This window comes from Ictidomys tridecemlineatus, chromosome 5 (genome assembly GCF_052094955.1).
Source record: "Ictidomys tridecemlineatus isolate mIctTri1 chromosome 5, mIctTri1.hap1, whole genome shotgun sequence".
Lineage (NCBI taxonomy): Eukaryota > Metazoa > Chordata > Mammalia > Rodentia > Sciuridae > Ictidomys > Ictidomys tridecemlineatus.
The window spans coordinates 191014387-191027732 of NC_135481.1; the positions used below are offsets into that span (position 1 = coordinate 191014387).

General features: G+C 49.5%; 1 long non-coding RNA gene across 1 annotated transcript; it reads right to left on the reverse strand.

The window, feature by feature from the left end:
• Window positions 1–281: 281 nt before the first annotated feature.
• LOC120886806 (uncharacterized) lies at window positions 282–2791 on the reverse strand. The gene is made up of 2 exons (XR_005729917.2): window positions 2646–2791; window positions 282–1299 (listed from the first exon to the last, which is right to left on the reverse strand). It is a non-coding gene; the product is annotated as an uncharacterized LOC120886806 (long non-coding RNA).
• Window positions 2792–13346: the final 10555 nt, after the last annotated feature.

Sequence of the window (13346 nt, forward strand, 5' to 3'; positions counted from 1 at the left end):
TATTTTAGAAGAGAATATTTTGGTTGTAATGGACAAAAACCTCAACTCAAACTGACTTGAGTAAATAGGAATTTATTGACTTATAATTTAGAGATACAGGAGAGATAGCTTCAGGCATGGATGGATCTAGGGACTCAAACCATACCCCCCAGGGTTCATCTCTTTTCCTGCTGTCTTCTTTGTTGGTTTCACCCTTGGGATGGTACCTTCTCTGCAGTAGCCCCTGGCAATTTTACATTTACATCCTCTCAGTTTGAAGCTCCAAATGAGAGAGAGCATCATTTTGCCAATCATCTCAGTGAAAGTCCTGGGTACAAGTTGATCAATTTGCCAAGACTGAGATCCATGTCTACTCCTAAAGTCAAGGTCACAGGTCCGTGTCCCCAAAACCACATGAGCTGAAAGTGGGGGTGGTGGCAGCCCAAGAGGAATCAGGAAGCTTTTACCCAAAGGGAAAATGGAGGCTGCAAAGACAAAGCCCTCAGATGCCTGTGACACATGGCCTGCCCCAGCAAGTGCTCAGTGCGTGTCAGCCAGCCACGGAACTTAGCCAGAGAGCGGAGATGGAGTCCACGGTCGTCACACAGTACGCAGCAGGTACCCCTGGGCTCTTCCAGCTCCTCCTGCCTCAGAGTCCCAGTTCAGTGGGTCCCAGGTGGGGTCTGCGCAGCGCTGGGTATTTCAAACACCCTGGAGAATTAAAAACCTGCCAGGGCCAAACGCCACCGCTTTATGCCAAGGCACACGGTGGCAATCAGACCTCCTAATCATAGCTGCAAAGGCTGGAAAACCCAACAAGTCAAAAAGCGGGGAGGGAGCACATGCAAAGTTCAAATGCAGAAATTTGAAAAATCTCTCCCAAATATTTCTTGCAATGACCTGCCTCTGTGCTAAAACAGGACCTCGTTGAGAACTGAAAACTACAAAGAGGATCTGAGCCTGTGTGCTGTGTGTGGTATGTGCATGTGGGGGGCGGGTATGTGTGTTGCAGGGGGTGTTTGTGTGTGTGTGTGTGTGTGTGTGTGTGTGTGTGTGTTTGTCGTGTACTTGGTAGCACACCCTCACAGCAGGCTTCGGGTCCTCATTCTGGGTTTGCACTGCTGCCAGTTCCGTCTTCCTGTCCCTCCAATGCTCTTCCACCCGTCCTCCACTCCATCTCCACGCTGGGTGAAGGCCTGGGGGTGTGTACTGTCACCAGTGACAGACAGGTGGACATCAGGAGCCTCCAGATGTACTGCACCGGGAATCATCCAACACCGTCTATGTCTCACCTTCCAGCCAAGAATGCACGGGCTGCACCTAATCATGAAGAAAGGTCACACAGACACCAAATGAAGAAATCTCCCGTGTGACAAGGGCAGCGGGGTGGAGGGAGGGAAGGGGAGCAGCTATATTGTCCCAAACTGCCGCCATCATAAAAGACACAGAAAGCTTCCAGAGGACACGATCCGACCAACGGCCACTAGATCAGGAAAGGAAGGCTGTGCAGATAATCTCTGTAGTATTTCCATATTGGTGACTCCTTTGGTAACTTTGGTCTTATTTTCAAATAAAAAATTTTTTGTAGCTGGGGATGGACAGAGAGCATAAACAATAAACAGAAGTCCACTTGGTTGAAATGTGGAAAGACAACGAGCACTTCCTGACTCAGCAGCTCGCTGTTTCTGGTGTCAAATGAAGAGTCCTCTCTGCCTCCAGGTGAGTGCAATAGCCAGAATGTGAAGTGTGTCTATTCCTGACATTGTCATGAATCACCCCAGGTTGGGAGCTCACTGGAAGTTTCCAGATGGTGCAACCAGGCTCTAGATGTTTCTGAAATCCAGGCCTCTAAGTTACACGGAAGCAGCTAAATAAGAGAATTGATTCCATAACATGCAACCGCTCAGAAGCACAGACCACTCCTGAGCCCCTCGTTGCTGCACGATGCGCCTTAGAATAAAATCCAGCCCTTACCCCAGTGCCCAGCCCCGTGGCCTGGGGCTCAGTGCGTCCGTGGGACTCCACCTGGAGGACTCCTGTCCTCGCTGGCCTTTCATCCCTGAGACCGCCAAGCCCTGTCTGCCCTGGAGCCGGTCCACCTGTGGTCTCCCTGGCAGGGCTGCCTGGGGCTTTGGTAACTGCCTGTCTCCTCCCTTGGGGCTCTTGGGCTGTCTCCCCACTCTATTTTGTCCACAGAAATGAGAACTAAGTGGGTTTTTTATTCCTTCCACACAAATATAGGCTCCCTCAGGGCAGGAACCAGAGCGAACAGCTCCTGGGCTGCAGGAACACATTCCCCACGGTGCTGTGGTGCTGCAGTGCTGTGGTGCTGCGTGGCTCACGCCCTCTTCCCTGGGCTTAGGCTCCAGTCACCTCCTCGGTGTGTCTCTGCCTGACCTCCCTTCTATCTGTTGGTCTGTCTTCATGGCACTGATGACTACCTGCCCACACACCAGAGTGCTTATCTGACAAACAGACATATACATATATATTTCTGATTATCCAACCCGCTCCCCCTTCAGCCAACCCCCGTCCCCCTTCAGCTCTGGAAAACTCTCAGGAGGGCCAAGAGTGTCTTCCAGCCCCCAGAGCCAAGCCTGGCACATTGACATGCTCCATACTTCCTTAATGAATCACTAAATAAATGAGCAGAGCTGGATACATACCTTCCATAAATGTTATGGGATGGAGAACCAGATCAGAAGATTTTTAACTGCCCGAGTTCAAGATTTGGTGTGATTCTGCAGTAGACAAGAATGTCTGTCATTGGCACAAGGAGAAATGCACAGATCAATGGAACATCCAGAAATACACTCACACAAATACAGTCCATTGATTTTATAAAAAGGCACCAAGTTAATTTAATAATAAAAAAAATGGTCAATGGAGTCTTTTCAACAAATGATGCTGTAAAAGTTGGAAATCCATCTGCAAAAATAACGAAACTCAACCCTTAAAGTACAACATTAGCCTGAAATGTATTATAGCACTAACAGGCTTAAATGTGGAAGATAAATTTATAAAACTCTTAGAAGAAATCATAGGAGAAAAATCTCTGTGAAATTAGATCAGACAAATATTTCTTAGGACAACAAGATTCTTGTTAATCATAAAACAATGGAATGTTGGTCCCCATAAAAATTAGAACCCTTCGTCTTCAAATGTCACTATTAAGAGGTGCTATCACTCTCTTCCTTAACAAGACCCCCAAAGCACAGGAAGTATAAACCAAGAATCAATAATGGGATGACATCAAAGTAAAAATCTCCTGCACAGCAAAGGAAACAATTCAGAGCATGAAGAGAGCCTGCAGAATGGGGGAAAATCTTGGCCACTTACCCCTCCACTAGGGAATTAATATCCAGAATACACAAAGAATATCCAGAATACACAAAGAAGATGGAGACACCTTATGACCCAGCTAAAACCACTCCTTGGTCTTTCCCCAAAGATTTAAAATTGGAATACTACAGTGATACAGTCACCTCAATGTTCACAGCAGCATAATTTTCAATAGTAAATTATGCAATCAACCCAGGTGCCCATCAACAGATGAATAGATTAAGAAATTATGTACAATGGGGTTCTACTCAGGCATAAAAAAGAATGAAATTATGGCATTTCCTGGTTAATGAATGGAAATGGAGAATATTGTGCTAAGTGAAATAACCCAAACTCAGAAACTCAAAGGTCAAACGTTTTCTTTCATACGCAGAGGCTAGAGTGAAATAAAGGAAAGGTGGAGAGAAGGATTGGATAGTGAAGAGAAGATGGGCAATGTAGAAGGAGGAGATCAAGGGGCAGAGTGAAGGGAAGGGAAGGGAAGGGAAGGGGCGGTTGTGCAGGGTGAATTCTTAAAAGATCATGTTCTGTGCATCTGCAAATTGGCCACAGGGAGCTTCACCTTTACACAGAGGTAGAAAGAACCATCAAATGCAAATGAATAGATGAGCTAAAGGTAGCTTAGTGGAGCAGAGGAAGGAGAATGGGAGAGGGGAGGGAGGAGGAGAGAGAGGGGAGGGAGGAGGAGGGAGAGGGGAGGAGGGAGGAGGGAGAGGGGAGAGAGGAGGAGGGAGAGGGAAGGGAGGAGGAGAGAGAGGGGAAGGAGGGGGAGGGAGAGGGGAGAGGGGAGGAGGGAGAGGGGAGGAGGGAGGAGGGAGAGGGGAGGGAGGAGGAGGGAGAGGGGAGAGGGGAGGAGGGAGAGGGAAGGGAGGAGGAGAGAGAGGGGAAGAAGGGGGAGGGAGAGGGGAGAGGGGAGGAGGGAGAGGGGAGGAGGGAGGAGGCAGAGGGGAGGGAGGAGGAGGGAGAGGGAAGGGAGGAGGAGAGAGAGGGGAAGGAGGGGGAGGGAGAGGGGAAGGAGGAGGAGAGTGAAACTTGCAATCCTCCTGCCTCAGCCTTCCAAGTCACTGGGATTACAGGTATGCACCACCACATCTACCAAGAATACAATCTTTCAATGAGCAAAATGCTTGAACATACAGTTCTATGAAAGCAGTTATTAGGATATCAAATAAGTATATGCACAGGAACTCAAAATCGCTAGTCATTGGGGAAGTACAGATTAAAATCCATAATGAGCTTTTTGCATGCACACACTAGAATAGCTAATTTTTAAGAGATTGATAATACCAGGCATTGATGAAGACGGGAACGATTGGAAACTTTCCTTCAGTGCTGATGGGAATGCAAGGTGGCTTTTGTCAAACAGTTTGGGGTTCCCTAAAGAGAAATCCACATTTAGCCTATGACCCAGCAAGCCCACTTTCAGGTATTTTCCGGGGGAAAAATACACCCACACAAAACTTTTCTCTCCAACGTTCACAGCAGTTTTATTCATAGCCAATGACTAAAAAGAGCCCAAATGTCCCTCAGCCAGTGAGTGACTAGCTCAGTGGTGGCCCAGCTCCAGGACAGAGTGTTGTGGGCAGCCTGAGGACAGGAAGGTCCACTAGGACCAGAATATTCGGGAGTCTCAGGAGCCTCCTGTTCTGTGGGAGGAGGGTTGATCCCACCCACGGGAAACCTAGAAAAGACAAATAATAAGGACAGATGGCGATCCAGCGGCCGCCTTGCTGTGGTGACAGTTAACTGCCCACACGTGCATTGGAACTCCAACAAGATGTGCGTTGGCACAGCGTGGGCAGCATCCGTGCCCCTCCACGGAATGCAGGCCTGGAGCGGGTCACTTCTGTCCAACACGATGCCTCTCCATTTCCTCCTCCAGAGCCACCCGCCACTCAGCAGCTGGGTCTCAGCGGACGGCCTTGCTAAGCGTTGAGGTCACCTGACCCTCCCCTGGCGCTGCCAGAGGACGTAATCATGATGTATAACACCAAAGCCGTGATGAAACCACTTACCTGACTCACCAAGTGGTATCATGACAGAGTCTGCCCCAGAGGTGCGTCAGGGGAAGGGGAAGGAGGGCGTGTTTAGAAAGAGCGCCGAACACAAGCTCTAGCCTGATCCTGGAAGGGGCTTTATTCCTGTGCCAGTCTGTTCCAGGCTCTCAGGTGACATTGTTCCATTCCTCCCTTACACAACAGAGCTGCTCCGTAGGTCCTTTCTACAGATGAAGAGCTTGAGGGTCAGAGAGGAGGTGGACCCGAGGCCACACAGCAGGTGGAGGTTCCATCCAGACCTACCTGCTCGCAGGTGCTCCTGGGATCTCTTCTCCCAGTCTTGACTCACCAGGGGGTCACTTCCTGTACCCATTAGTCCTTCAGTGGCCCTTCTGCTCATGGGGTCCTCCGGCCTCTCTATGGAACACTCCTTATTAGTGTCTTGAAGAGTGTGGGAACCAGGCCAGAGGCCTCTGCTGACCCTGCTGTCTCCTTTCATTGCTGTGCTGGCTTTGTAGCAGTTACCCTCTCTGACAGTGCACAGCTGATACTTTTATCAGCGTACCCATGGACATCCCCACTTCCTGTCCTGGGTCTCACCTGTGCATAGGATGTAAGTTCCCTGCACCAAGGTCTGGATTGGGGTGGGGTGGGTTCATCTCTGTGCCCCTGGCACCTACACCAATCACATGCAACTGGTGTGATCACAAAGTTTTAGAAGGAACTTGCGAGGCCTTCATCCAACATGACACTTCATAAAAGAGGAAATTCACAGAGGGCCAGCTACTTCCCCAAATTCACACAGCAAGTTGGGGCAAAGCCAACTTTGGAATTCAATACTGAATTCCCTTGAGTCCCCACCAAGTAAGTGATGGGTCCTTCCGACACATGGCCCTTCCCTTTCAGGCCTAAGGAGACAAGAGGCATAAGGCTCAATCGAATCATGTCTTAATGTTTAACCTTTTTTAAATTTATTGACATGTAGTTGGTGGTAGTGAGGAGTTAGGGGGCATCTGGCCTAAGCCTTCAGTTGGTCTTCTGATGTCATCTCCAAGAGGATGGCGCACACTCACAGAGATGCAGAACGGGACAGCTTTACCCCGTGGCTGCTGCACAGCCCCAGCTGCCTCAGGCCCATGCTAAGACACTGCTTTATAAATCCCACGCTCCTGCGTTCAGCACAACGGCGCTCCAACAGACAGTGACTCGGGTGCCCATGTGTGTGGTCAGCTCTTATTCTGTTCAGTTTAAACACTCCCTAATTTGGGGTAACCCTTGTTTTGACATCTCTTTATTTTTTCCTGTGGAGCCACCAGGAGCCTCCGAGTGGGTGTGGCCTGGACCTCTCCAGTCCCTGCACCTGTTTGGTGTCTGCCTTCCTGGAGATGGATCCCCATGGTCCTTGCTTCCCGGGGCTCCGGCTCTCTGGAGAGCTGGGAGAGGAAGGCAGGCCTCTGAGGCGCGCTCTAACAGGACATGATGGATGGTTATGCAATGGGCTTATAAAACTTTATTTTGCATCTCTAGACAGCTTGGCCTGTCCCCGGTTGCGTGCTGTTCTGTGGATGACTTGGCATGAAACATCTCTGCAGGAAAAACAAGTCAAAGGCCTATGTCTCTGATGGCGAAATCGCCACTCACTCAGTGGGCAGCCCTGGGAAGTGGTGCCTGGTTATACCTGAGCCCCTGAATGACAGGGCGACATCCCACGTGCCAGAGCATGACACAGAGACTCCTTAAGGACGGAAATTTAGGAGTGTGTTGTCATGAACTCCAAATGTGGGTGAAGAGCCGAGAGAGAGGGGAAGAGAACTATTAGCCAAGCAGTGACTCAGGCGTGAGTGTGCACTTCTGTTACGAAGAAAAGATGGTTGAAGAAATCCTCAGGCTCATCACAGATACCGACATATGAAGTGTTCACTAATCCGGGTTAAGCTACAAATAGCTATTCAAGTGCAATTGGAAGACCTTGGGCAAATTGAGAGGGAAGGCTGGTTCCTTCACGTGGATCCAACCTTGAGATGGGTGAGCCTCAGCATTAGATCCTTGGATTAGTGGATTTTTTTCCTCTCAAAAAAAGAGAGTCTAGTCATTCACCAAAAGAACTCCTTACCTATACCTTGGAGTCCAGATCAGAAGGAGGGGAGTGTGATAGAGCACTTAAATTGTGAGTGACAGCTGCATCTCTTGATCTGGATGGAGAATAAAAAGGAGGGCGGGAAGCGGCTCAATGGAGCACTGGCTCAGCCGCACAGGTCCTGGGTTTCATCCCAGCACCGGAAAAAAATAACAAGGAATTTATCTCTTCGTCCAGCAGAAGTGTCCACTTGACCGCTCCCTTCAGCGCAGCTAGGTGTGGGTAGTGCACAGGGTGATCAGGACCACGGCCCTCTCCACTTCTGCGCGCCCCTCTTCTCCATGTTGGCATGATTTCTAAGTAGGCTCTCCCGTGGGAATGCCAAGCAATCACCTGCTTGTCCCCGTCACTCTAACCACACTCCCAGGCGAGCATCTGCCCTGCTGTGGAGCACAGCCCCAGCCCAGAACCCCTGGCGCCTTCTCTGGCCATTCCCTGGGTAGGCCATTTTTCACCATTATGCACCACCCACCATGGCCTTTCCTTTCAGGCCTCCTTGGGCCTTCCCGTGAGGTTGTTGTGGAGCACGGAGGTGACTCTGAATTTGTAAACAGTGCTTACACGCTCAGGAACAAGACGGATCCTGAGGGAGGAACAGTAATGCCTGCTCAGGTTAAGTTACAAATAGCTATTCGAATGCAATTGGAAGACCTTAGTGGGCAGCCCTGGGAAGTGGTGCCTGGTTATACCTGGGCTCCCTGGGACATGCACATAGGAGTGAATCGGCAGGTCCCATCGCCAGCGTCACCAATGTTGTTATTTCTCTCTGCTACCACCACGTCTGGGGGGTGAGATCACAGAGCTGGAGGACACACTCAGGGGCCATCTCCTAGCATTGGTGGGCAGGACGTGCGAGGGAGAAGCAAGGGGAGGCTGGAGTGAGCTCAGAGTCCCAACTGTCACTCCACTCACGCCGGAATCAGCCGGCTTCACCTGGTGGATGGAGTATATTCCCACCTAGCACTTCACCCCCGAACCTGTAAGGTTGGTGGGCGAGGGAGACTCTCCAGGAGGAGGCCTGTCACGTGGGCGTGCCAATAGACAGAGGTCTGAGCCAGGAAAGAAGTCAAAATGACCTTTATACTCCACCTCTTCTTCCTGTAGAAGGAGGTCTCCTGGCATGAATGCTGCATCTTAATAAATCACAATAGATTAAATGTGACCCAAATGTCCACGTGTTAAAGGCTTGGGCCCCAGGGTGGGACTATGGGAAGGTGGTGGACCCTTTAAGAGGTGGGGCCTGAAGAAAGGTCTTTAGGTCATTGGAGCTGAGCCCTTTAAGGGGATGATGGGCTCTTTCTCCTCTCTCACCATCTTTTCTCCCTAACCATGAGATGGACCGTTTTGCTCTGCTACACACCCCCACCATGATGTTCTGCCTCCCCACAGGCCCAAATCAATGAGTCCAATTGATCATGGGGAATCTCCCAAGCTATGCACCAAAATGAACCTCTTCTCTCTTCAAGTTCATTATCTCAGGCATTTTGTTATAGCGACAGAGAGATGAGAAGCACAGCTGGGTTAATATAAACAGCATTAACAGAATTTCTTGCAGCTTACTAAAACACACACAAAAAGTTTACTTATAGCTTTCCAATTTTATTCCCACCCTTTTTTCCTCCCAGCCTTAAATTTTCTTTAGATAATAAACTAAATTATTTCAAAACCAGAGTTACACACTTCACAAGATCTTACTGGGTCTGTTTTTCTTTTTTTTTTTTTTCCTCCTGAAGTCTCCAATAGTCAGAATATCCATTTAAGTGTTAAGATTTTGATCCAAACCAAAAATCCTGAGCTGGCCGAAGGCTACACACCTGCCCTCACTCAAATTATGAAACTTCTGACCCAGCTCAAGGCACCGGATTAAAACCTGCTGTGGAACAGGAACCCACAGACACCCAGCGGAGGCAGATCCTCTGAACTCTGCTCTACTAGAAGGATCTGAGCGTTCCCATCTCTCATTTCCACCAAACTGGCTCGGGAGTGTCCAGGGGAAGGTTGCCACAAATAGGCATGCAATGAAAATAATCAAATAAATGAGAGCAGTCTATTTCCGGGATGAGATTCTTGTGATAGTAAAGAAATCAAATGGGATAAGAGGCAGGGAGAAGTCAGCTAAGCCCAATACGGCTGCCCACAGGCTTCCCTTTCACTCCTCTGGGACTCATTGTGACTAACAATGGCCCTTTTAGTTATGGAGCACAGAATGACTAATCTTTTTCTAGCCTGTCAGGGAGAACCACCACCATATATTGGTTAAGAATTTCCATACGAAACGCACTTGGAAGGATATTGTTTCAAGCCAGGACAAAGCTCACACTGTCCGGCTCCGGTGCCAGTTATTTTAGGCGAGGAAGGGGAATTTCCACTGCTCCCTCCTCTCGGCTTTGAGGGCTCAGCTCTGAGTAACCACTTCCTTATAATCTATCAGGGCCCCAAGTTATTTAACAGAGGGGAAAAAAAAGAAATCCCTTGACATTAGGCACACGATTCCTAGCCAAGCGAGCCCCCCTAAGAGCGCAGGGGTTCGTTTACACAGAAGCTAAGCTGTGACCTCATGGTAGAGTCAGCAAAAAACTCGGTTCTGAAAGGAAGGAATGAAACAGGCCCATCTGAAACCACCATTGCACCCATCCTATCTGCAAGTTTATTGTACTGTATTTAAATTTTTAAGAGTGAATTAATGTATCTTAAGTAAGTAATAGTACAGGTGGCCACAGATGTGGCAAAATCCAAAGTAGTATGCAAAGGACAATCGAGAAACATACCTAGAGGATGATACCATTTCTCAAACAACAGCAGTGAATCAAATAAAATCACCAAGGATGGAAACTGAGCCTTAATCAGATTCAAGGCACTAGACGAAATATTTTATAAGCATTCACCCTGGTCCTCACAAAAACCGAAGAATCAGGAAACGGCTCTCCCTGTCTTACAGATAAAGGAACCCGAGACTGAGCCACTAAGTAGCTGGCTGAGGGTCACTCAGCTTGAGTGGCAGAACTAGGACTCGGTCCCACTGCTGCTAAAGGTCAGAACCCAGGCAGATGTGACAGGGACACTCTCCAAAGGCCTGCCAAGCACAGCCCAGGATCCCAGCCGCGGTCACCTCGGTGACACTACCTCCAGGCAAAGGAAACACCCTCGAGCCACTGGAAAAGAATCCACTTCCTGTCCCGGCCAGATGAGAACATTGCCATCCTCGACTCAAAGTCCCATCCCTGAGCAATTTGGAGTGACAGGTGACAACTTAGTGGTGCTGGCTCGGCCCTCTCCCTGTTCCTATAAACCAGCTAGAGCCTAAGTTTGGACCACGTGGGCTTTTATGGAACAAGCAGGGACTGGGCTCCGGGCACAGGCTGCCAGGTCCCCGATCTTCCTGCCAGGAGAGCACCTGCCCCGCTGCCCTGACAGCCAACAGCTCCCGGCCACACGAGCCCATCCCCGGGGACAGCAGCAACTGGCAGCTGACTGTGCAAGGGTGTGAGATGAGAGACCAGCCCCCTTCAGGGGTGAGACCGAGGCTGCGGGTGTGGGGCAATGCGGGACAGGGTGGGGGGTCCAGGCTGAGGGTCCAGGGGTCAGGTAAGGAAATCCCTCACTCAGTTCCTTTGCCCACTTCCCTGGGAGCCTTCCCTTCCCCCCATGGCTGTCCCTGTCCCTAGTTCTGCTCTCAGACCTTGCCAGAGGCCACCCTCAGGTGTCAAGGTGTTGAGCAAGATGTGGGGTTTTCGTTGGTTTGTCTTGCAGTGCTGCACATGGAACCCAGGGCCTCACACCTGCTCTATCACTGAGCTACCCTGCCCCTAGCCCAAGACCTGGCTCTTGAACCCCAGGAGCTCGTGGTGATGGGAGAAAGAGTTACACAGACCCAAATTCAAGGGTAAGGACTGCAGCAAGATCCTCTCTGCTACTGTTGTGCCTCCTGCCCCTGAGCTGTGTGATAAACCTGTCAGGCATTGTTCTGATTGGTTTTGAGAGCAAACCCAGGGCACGTCCATGAACCCCTGTTTACTAGAAAACCCGTGTTCAAAACAATTAACTAACCTGTCTAGGGTTACAATGGCCATAACTTAGTTGTCTGATTCATTCTACTGCCTTTCCTATTCCCACCCTCCCTCCCTTCCCTTCATTCCCCTTTGTCCAATCCAGTGAACGACTCTCCTTCCCTCCCACACCCATATCGTGTGTTAGCATCCATATATCAGAGAGAACAGTCAGCCTTTGGTTTTGGGGGAGTGGCTTATTTTACTTAGCCTCATAGTCTCCAGTTCTATCCATTTACTGGCCAATGCCATAATTCTATTCTCATTTACAGCTGAGTAACATTCTGTTGCGTTTGTACACCACAATTTCTTGAATCATTCGTCTTTTGAAGGACACCTAGGTTGGTTCCATAGCTTAGCTGTTGTGAATTGAGCTGCTAAAAACATTGATGTGGCCCTATCACTACAGTATGCTGATTTTAAGTCCTTTGGATATATGGCGAAGAGTGGGTCAAATGGTGGTTCCATTCCAATTTTTCTGAGGAATCTCCGTATTGTTTTCTAGAGGGATTGTACCTATTTGCAGACCTACCAGCAATGTATGAGTGTATTTCCCCCACACACACATCCTTGCCAACGTTTATTTTTCCTTGTATTCCTGATAATTGCCATTCTGACTGGAGTGAGATGGAATCTCGGGGTAATTTTAATTTGCATTTCTCTAATTGCTAGAGATGTTGAGCATGATTTTTCATATATTTGTCGATCGATTGTCATCTCTTCTTCTGTGAAGTGCATGTTTAGTTCTTTGCCCGTTTATTGGCTGGGCTATTTGGGGTTTTGGTGTGAAGTCATTTTAGTTTCTTGCCCACTTCTTGAGCTCAGCAGTCAGCTAACTGTGGCCCTGGTTCCTGCCAGCTTTTGTAAATGAAGCTTCCTTGAAACACACACCCACTCTCTGTGGTGGCACAGGCAGAGCTGGGGAGGTGACATAGAGCCAGAGAAATGACTCTATCCATGTGGCTCCCACAACGGGCAGCCCTACTGTACGCCATGAGCTGCCTCTTCCCCTTCAGCCTTTGAAAAAAAAGAAAGTGGGGGCCTTCTCCCACTGCCTGAGGTCTCCCCTCAGGGTGGTCTGCAGGGCACCGATGGCTGGCCTCCCTGAGGACTGGAGTCTTCTTTGTCCCTTCTCACACATGCTGGCTGGAAGGCAGATTCTCATGTCTATCAGCCCATGCCCCGTGCTTAGTCCCTTCGTCACCCTCCAAAAGGAATTCTGTCACTCCTCGGGATTGTTCTTACAGAGAACCACAGCAAGGAAGTATCCTGCGGCTCGGCTCCAGTCTGTCCCATTGGCCTGGGCTCCTCCCCAGTCTTCACCACCCTGGGCTGCTCTGAGTGGCAGTCGCCTCCCCCTAGGGTTTTCTACCTCCAGGTCCTGGGCTCTCATCTTTTTTTCCTTAAGTTAATCATTCTTAATGATGTTTTGTTGCCCAGTCTTTGAACCGTTTCCAGCCTGACTGCACCATGGGACCCAGGGAGAGGAGACACACCCCGTGCAGAGGAGCGAATGGCCCATGTGGACGCACGCGCCGTTCGCTTTTGGTTATTCACTGTATCAGCTGTTTGTTTCCTGATACCAGAAGACTCTGGTGTCTAAATGGAAATCCCTGCACTGATGAAAAGAGAGACGCACTTTCTGCAAAGCAGTTTCATCACCAAGGATTCCCGGCCCGCACCTGGCCCAACAGCCCCATGCTAACGGAAGCCCACCTGGGAATCTGGGAATCAACCAGATGCCCTCAGCGATGGGCATATAAGGATGTCCATCATGGTCTTTTATTTTATTTTATTTTTGTCAATGGACCTTTATAGTCATTTATATGTGGTGCTGAGAATTAA